The 8178-nt window shown below is 44.8% G+C and overlaps 1 long non-coding RNA gene across 1 annotated transcript; it reads left to right on the top strand.

Annotated features, from left to right (window-relative positions):
• Positions 1-631: 631 nt before the first annotated feature.
• Positions 632-7338, top strand: LOC146187776 (uncharacterized). Its single transcript, XR_014707147.1, has 3 exons — positions 632-773; positions 2117-2242; positions 6806-7338. It is a non-coding gene; the product is annotated as an uncharacterized LOC146187776 (long non-coding RNA).
• The last annotated feature ends 840 nt before the right edge of the window (positions 7339-8178 follow it).

Here is an 8178-nt window from a genome sequence, read left to right as displayed (position 1 = left end):
GGGTGAGAACGTGGGAGGCTAACAACGTTGCCTTCTATCATATATTTGTAATCCCGTTCGATACACTCTTGGTCAAAATGCCGCTCACACACAACGGAGTGTGGCTGCAACCTCTTGTCGGCACGATGAAGAGCAAGCTCCCACCTTTTGAACAGTTCGGGATCCCGCGGCGCCGAAAACAGCGAGACTTTCAGTCCTTTTCTCGATGACTTGTAGCCGGATTTGCAGAAGGGTGCGAAACAAGTTGTGTCCTTTTTGGTCTTCATTCCGATCACTTCTCACAAAAAGCGCAGCGCCTGCTCCGCTACGGCGCTTGCATGTGGACGATGACAGATAGCAAACAGACGAGAAAACAGGTAGCTAGTGTCGTCTGTTTATTGTTTCAATGCCAGACCGCAAAAGTCTCAGTTTCAGCTACTATTTTGACTGGTAACGCAAGTAATAAGCAATGTATTTAAACAAAAATGAGGTTAACAAAACGCGCGATGCGATTGCGACAAGTAGCAGACGATCCGCCGGTGAGCACCGGGCGGAGAACAGCAGCGCCAGTTTTGTCGTCATGAAGCGGAGGCACGCGGAACTACGCTTTGTGCCCTGCCGGTCGGCACACCTACCCATCTAGCCACCGTAGTTTAGTCATGGAAGATGGCTTCACGTTTCCGTGTTCTGCTTTCTGCGCAGTTACAAATACCTACGGCTGTAATGCACTGCTAGCATTGTTTTTGCTGTGGCTTGGTGCGGCTGGCACACTTTGTTCACCCGCCGATTCCAAAGTAAGTATTTCACCGAACTTTTGTTTCTTTAGTGGAACTTTTCGATGCACCGATAGTGGTGAGCTTTTGGGTAAGGAAACAGCTCTGTACAGCACCCGAACGGTCGAGTGTTTTAGGCGAGACTGACAGGATGGCTCCGCGCCGACTAACTAAAGTGCAGCCTCAAGTCTGAGGGCCATCTTTTCGGCATTACTGGACGCTGCGCCAGTAAGCCGCGCAGCTTCTCTGTCTCTGATAAAGGAGTGCCTGCCCGAGCTTTAAAGGAGTTAATTTGTTAACCATGCGCAACGTGCTGAGTTGTAAAAACTATACGAGAAAACTTTTGCACTCCTCGAGCCTATCGTGCGACATGCCTACACTTTTTTTTTTTTTTTAATGGACAGCCGCTGATCTTTCTTTCTCGAGCTTTACGGCAACTACAGTTTCTAGAAGGAACGGCTGTAGCTACTAAATAACTAAATGTTTAGTACTCTCCTTCAGCTTTGACAAACCAGGACAGCACCTTGCGCATGTTGGTTATGCATGTGGGACCGAACCGCGCAGAACAACCGGACAAGGAGATGAGAGAAAAAAAAAAGTCAGCACTTTTCTTTTTCTTGACCCGTTGTTCTGCGCTGTTCTGGCACGAATTTAACATACCGCCGCCGCGATACAGTTGGGCTGTGAGCTCTGGTGCCTGCAACGCCTTCTTTTATGCAAAACAGGCATACTGGGAGGCCATGCAAGCCGCGGGCTCAAAAAAAAAAAAAAAAACAGGAGTTCAGCAAAAGTGAGATGAAAACAAAATTGTTGTTGCTTTGACCTTACAGATATTCAAAGGCTCCTCAGAACTTCGCTGCATTATTGACAGCGAGATAATGCCAAACCTGCACTAGAGCCATGCAGCACCTTATAGTGCATGATACTGAGCTTATGTGTCGCACTGAAAGCTCTTACCATGTTCTTAGATTATCATATTAAAGTAGCTTTAAACCCATGCTTGTTAATACAGTGATAGCCATAAATTGAATCTAGGGCATCATGCTCACATACAAGGCTTCTGATAACCGCTGGTCACATGATGTGGGCTATAGCAGAAACCTGTACCTGGTCATCTTACAAGCATTTGTGCAATTGATCTTTTAATGTGTTGTAAAAGTTTTTGTGTTCTGTTTCTGTATGGGAATGCTTTCCTTATTGAAGGCTAACATTTGGCTTGCTACAGCAAAACCTCTACCTAGTCATCCTAAAAACAGCACCGCAGTTGGTGCTTTTAGTGTGTTGTAAAAGTATTTGTGTTCTGCTTCTGTATGGCAATGCTTTTCTCGTTGAAGACTAGCATGAGGCTTCCAAAAATATTTCAGATGCCATTTGCTGTAGCCGATTTCGTAGGCCAACAGGAAGCAGCACTTTGAACATGGAAAACTGTCATCCACAGAGGAAAAACAGCAACATCCCTTTGCATTCTCATTTCTTTGGTATGACTAAAAGTGAGTATTGTATCATTATCTATATTATTAATATTTAATCATGATTGTCAGTGTTGAAGTTGTTTGAGCGTGATGATTTTAAACACACAGGACATCCCTTCGACATTAAGGTTTTAGCTTGTTTACATGTAGGATGTAGAACTGGTTTCAACAAACTTTATGCAGCAAATTCTTTTTACATTGTCCACCATGTTACTTTTTGTCATTGGACACAGTCGTCCACTCTTAGCTTGAATGGGAATGTGTGGCATGCAGTTTGCAAAATAGCAATGCATCCGTCACAGCCATGCATCAAGGCTAAGTGGCTTGTGCGTAGAGGGACCAGCCGCTCCAGCTTCACGTCATCTGCCTCTCTGCTCCGGTGTGCAGACGTGCATTAAGGCAAAGTGGTTTATGTGTAGAGAAACCAGGAGCTTCTTTGTCACATCTGGCTGTTTGTTACGGTGTGCAGATGCGCATTGAGGCAAAATGGCTGATGTGTAGAGGGACCAGGAGCTGCTGCTTAACGTCCTTCGCCTCTTTACTACACTGCACAGCCATGCATTGATGCTAAGTGGCTTGTGCATGGAGGGCCCAGGAGCTGCAGCTTCACGTCTGCCTCTTCGCTCAGGTACGCAGGTGCGTATTGAGGCAAAATGGCTTATGCATAGAGGGACCAGGGGCAGCTGTGTGGCGTAGTGTGTATATTTGCTATGGTGCGTATCGAAGTACAATGGGGGGCTCATGTGTAAAGGTACCATAAGCTGCTGCGTCATGTCGTCTGCCTCTTTACTATGGTGCGCAGGCATGCATCAAGGCAAAGTGGCTTATGCATAGAAGGACCAGGAGCTGTTGCTTCACATCTGCTATGATGCGCAGCTGCGTATTGTGGGTGGTGATGGAAAACATTGCCATCAGATACAAATACAGGAGGTTACTCACTAGCTGACCCTGAGGGGGCCTGTCCTGACAAAAACAAGGGGTCGCTAGTTTGGGACCCCAGTAGTGGTAGAGGGACTAGAGGCTGGTACTTCACGCTGTTTGCCTCTTCGCTACGGTGTGCAGCTGCGATGGACGCAGTGGCATCTCAAAAAGTGCATGCCACGCACTCGCATGTTCAGCTTGAGTGGACGACTGTGTACCTGCTATAGCTTTGTTATTCATAGAATAAACCTAGGCAAAGTTGGATAAATTATAGCTCACCTCATATGCGGTCAGCAAAGAAAAGCCACTCCAGAAAATCTGATGCATTTACTGTCATAGGATTCTTATTCATATACATGCTACTGACAAGTCAGATTCTTCACCCTCAGAAATGCCAGAAAAATAACCAAGGGTGCGTCTGCAATAGTCTAGCTTGCTCTTTCTCTGCAGACTTGAGTCAGATATGTGTTCCATTGCTGTGGGTGGGACAGGTGTGAATCTTTGATTTTAAGCTTGCAACAAGTATGTTATTGTAGTTTAAAGGCGAAACGGTACTAATAATCGTAGCCCCCCGTGGCCTTTATCCCCTTTTAATAGTGTTGCTAGACACTGAATTATTAGTTTACTCTGCACTGTTTCTGTCTAGTTAATGTGCGGAGATGTACATATATTTATATGACTTGGAGTTGTCGACTTTGCACTTAGAAACATTGTAGCGTTATCTGATGTGTTGCTTTCATTTCTTTAATGATTTCTGTAAGGGATCGGTGGGTATGCTAGGCACCATTATTAGTCTGCTCTTTTTGGGTCACCTGTTCAATGCCCAGCTGCGGCCGTCTCCCACTTGCCCTCGGACAGGAGGCGGAGAGACGCGCACAGAGAGGCAGCTACAGCAGCTACAGTGCTTAACGGAAACGTAGGCAGAGAGGGAAAGAAGTCCCCTCTTCCGAGGACTTTGCTGTCGCACTCGAAGACGCGGGGACAGGCAGTTTGTTCTCCTTGCTATGTCATGTAGAGGGCTCATTTTTATTTAAGGAGCTTTACGAACAGTATACAACTAAGGGGTCCTTAGTACTAAGCGTACTAAGGGGTCCTTAGTACGCTGACTGGACCCATCACCCGGAGGCAGCACAGCTTTGAAACGAGCACCTCTTTTGGAAGAACTGCTTATCGTTCAAAGAAAAAACACTGTCAGGTTGAAGGGTGTAAGGCCCTCTTCCTTGTTTGGGAGCCCATAAAAGTGACAATTATTCAGTGCAGGCGCGCTGAGTGGGGTCTCGTTGAGGATTCCAACCCTGGATGTCAACAATGGTGGGAGATAGCGGCGTTGAAAAAGGGCAAGTGTGTAACAGTGACGGTATGATGCGGAGCGGGAGGATGTGGGTTGACTCTTCTGATGTGGTCCGCAATGGTGCTGACTCGGACGCCAATAATTGCAATAATTGCCCTGTAAAAGGATCCGCCAAGGATGCAAGCTTTGGGCAATGGTTGCGCACGTGGGACACCGTTTTGATGGGTTCTAATTTTTTTTCTTTTTTTTTTTTTCCTAGGGGAGAGAATTTGGCATGTGACCTAGTGAGCCAATCATTTCGAGGTCCATTCTCTAAATGCTGTTTGTTGTGAAACGAATTTGTTGTCCCTTTTGCATTGCTTGTATTAGGGAGAGGGTGAAGAACTTATGAAAGTGGAAAGACATGCCAAAATGTTTGTTAGCCAGTCATGTGTGAGTTCGTTGTCATCGGGGAGAAGAAATGTGGGCGGAGTCCCGAAGTTAATGAAACGGCCCCGCGGCCTGGAGAACTCGTTCTGAGCTAGATTTCGAGCTCTTTACTCTTCGGCATAGATCATGGTCATTGTTTCACCTGTTGTAAATACGTACATTCATGTATAAAATTTTCAGTTCATCTTCCTCTCCGTGTGCAAGTTGTTGTGGCCAGATGCAGTAAATTCACTATTTTCATTTCTATATAACGTGCCTTTCTGAAGATGGTGAGCTCTTTTGACCAATCCTGTAAGAAAGCTGCAAAGCGCTCCCAAATCTTCCACAAAACTGTGTGATATCTTTAATACTAACTGCGGCTTGGTGTCACTCAAAACATGTAATTGAGGTAGATTTCTCCCCCCCCCCCCCTCTTTTTGTTCGTTCAAATGAGGACCAGCGGACACTAACTCTTGCTTTTGTAATGCCCTAGGCCCCGCCTTAAGGTAGTACTCCAATGTCAATACCATTTTTATAGCTATGGCTGTCCAACAGCACTAATGTCTTTTATACACTTCTTTTACTAATCTCTTACCCACGTGGTGGCTTATACTGCGGGGGCGAAAGTCTGGACAGTATGTCTGTAGATTTTGGACTAGAATCGCGATGTAAACGAATTGTGACCTTATTTCTCTTGCACACATGAAAGAACTACTGTTCAACTTTCACATCTACAAGTATGGTCCGAGTTTCCTGGTCGATGTGAAAGTTATGTGCTTTGATTGCAGTTTGTGTAGTCCACACACTTGTCCCCGATATTACATAGGGGCAAATTAGGTGCCTTTACAGGGGCAGTTTCTTTGGCGCCCACTACCTTCCCCATAAAAAAGCTACAGTGTTTCTTGTGAACAGCTGGCTGCATTTATAAATAGCATTATTTTTTTTTGTAATTTGTTGTGCGTAGTTGAGAAATCCATGACATACATGCACAGCTGGTTGCCAGAATTATGCAACCATATTTCAGTAACTAACATCCATGCTGCATGCTGCCGGTAATACATCAGGAGCTTGTGGTTGTCAGCTTTTTGTGTTTTGTGTAACTATAAGCCTTGCTATTGTAATGTCACATATAGCGCTGTGGGTAAACAAATAACTTTACTTTTAACTCTTGTAGAAGCATGAACACTGCGCAATCACTGCGGCGGGCTATGCTTCCACATTGGGCTTTAGCCACATGTCAAATGTCTATCTTTATTCTGCTGCAGCAGCTTGCATGTTATCAGATAAGTTACTTCGTCGCAGCTGCTCTAAGGAGACGCTTTCTAGATGCTTGTAGCCTAGATGTTGATGTCGATATACCCCCGACACGCCCAGGGAATGTCTTCAGTAGAGGGTACATGGAAACCAGCGAAATGTGCAGTTTACAGAACAAAAAGGTAACAATTTTAAATGATGTTATTATTGATCACTTCTTTTTAGAGCAGGAACAATGACTTTAGAAATCTGCCTGTTAAACCGCTCAAAATGCAGGTTTCTGCCGCCAATGCGTACCTGTGTAATACTGCAATGCTCTGGCTGTGCTTTATGTTCATATACAGCATCCTTTATGCTTAGTTTCTCTGCATGGGCACTCCATGACTTGGGCATTGCTGAGGGCGCATAGCAGCAAGCATAACATGCCATGTTTGGTCAGAGTGGCATGTTCAAAGAGTCAACATAAAAACATTAAAATACTGAATGCCAGGTTCTGGTCAAACTACGTTTGTGTTTTTTGTTATTCTGCATGGGTTTTGCTGCAGTTATATGATCTTTCTTTATAGTACGTGACAGTTCTGAATGGAGATGCATGCGTACAGTGCCATCTGGAAAAAGCAATTGAGAGAAACTGGCAGTTGCCCTTGGAGATGTGTAATCAAAGTTCAGCACAGATAACGTGAATTTCATTTTCCCTTCTATTGCAGGAGGAGCCCAACCTGCTCTTTCCATCTTAGGCCTGAAAGACCAGCAACAGCTGATCGAGCAAATGCACAGGATAGTAACTGCTCCTGGAGTCCCGGCCTGCGGAGGCCGCCCACAGAGAACTCGATCATCTCCTCGCTAATTCCGAAATATTAGGTTTCAATAAATACCTTTTCCTCCACCACCTCCCCAAGGGAAGAGCTGTCACGGCCAAGGATAATTAAAAAAAATTATTCAAGTAGATTCTTAATACTCCAGTTGGCCTGAATTTTACCATGCCATTCCTTAACATCGATATTTTTTTAGTGTAGACTATTTATGCATGCAGTTTTTGCAATAAAGGCAAAAAAATGCTTTTTTTACAACCTCGCATGCTGGTATGCCTATGCACTTAGCATGTTTTCAGGAATGGTGCATTTGTGTAAAGCTCAGCTAGCATATGTGCCTCTTTGATGGAAGTTTTAATTGCACACTACTGTTCAGTGCTTTGTGTGTGAAAGTAAAGCAGACAACAGGAAACTTGAACCTGTTGCATATTGTCTGCTTTACTCTCACGACAAAGGCATTGAGCACTAGTATGTGACTGAAATTTCCATGGCACATGCTTGCTGAGCTTTCATCATCATCATCATCATCATCAGCCTGATTATACCCACTGCAGGGCGAAGGCCTCTCCCATATCTCTCCACTTAACCCGGTTCTGTGCTAGCTACATCCACTTGACCCCTACGAACTTCTTAATCTCATCCGCCCACCTAACTTTCTGCCGCCCCCTGCTACGCTTTCCTTCCCTTGGAATCCAGTTTGTTACCCTCAGCGACCATCGGTTATCCTCTCTTCGCACTACATGTCCTGCCCATGTCCATTTCTTCTTCTTAATTTCCACTAGAATGTCGTTAACTTGAGTTATTTCTCTGACCCACTCTGCACGCTTTCTATCTCTTAATGTTACCCCTACCATTTTTCGTTCCATAGCCCTCTGGGTTGTCCTCAACTTAATTAGAACTCTCTTGGTTAGCCTCCACGTTTCAGCCCCATAGGTGAGTACAGGCAAGATGCAACTGTTGTATACTTTCCTCTTGAGCGATACCGGTAAGCTGCTAGTCATAATCTGCGAGTGCTTGCCAAATGCGCTCCATCCCAATCTTATTCTTCTTGTTATTTCCTTTTCATGGTCCGGATCTGCGGTTACTACCTGTCCTAAGTAGATATATTCGCCTACTAATTCCAGTATTTCGCTACCTAATGTAAACTCCTGTTCCTTCCCGAGGCTGTTGAACATTACCTTAGTCTTCTGCATATTGATTTTCAAGCCTACCTTTCTACTTTTCCTGTCTAGGTCATCAATCATTATTTGCAGTTCATCTCCCGAGTT

This window comes from Amblyomma maculatum, chromosome 5 (genome assembly GCF_055883805.1).
Source record: "Amblyomma maculatum isolate TAMU_Amacu chromosome 5, ASM5588380v1, whole genome shotgun sequence".
Classification (NCBI taxonomy): Eukaryota; Metazoa; Arthropoda; class Arachnida; order Ixodida; family Ixodidae; genus Amblyomma; species Amblyomma maculatum.
The sequence above is the reverse complement of the archived record's forward strand: the minus strand, read 5'-3'. Positions and strand labels throughout refer to the sequence as shown.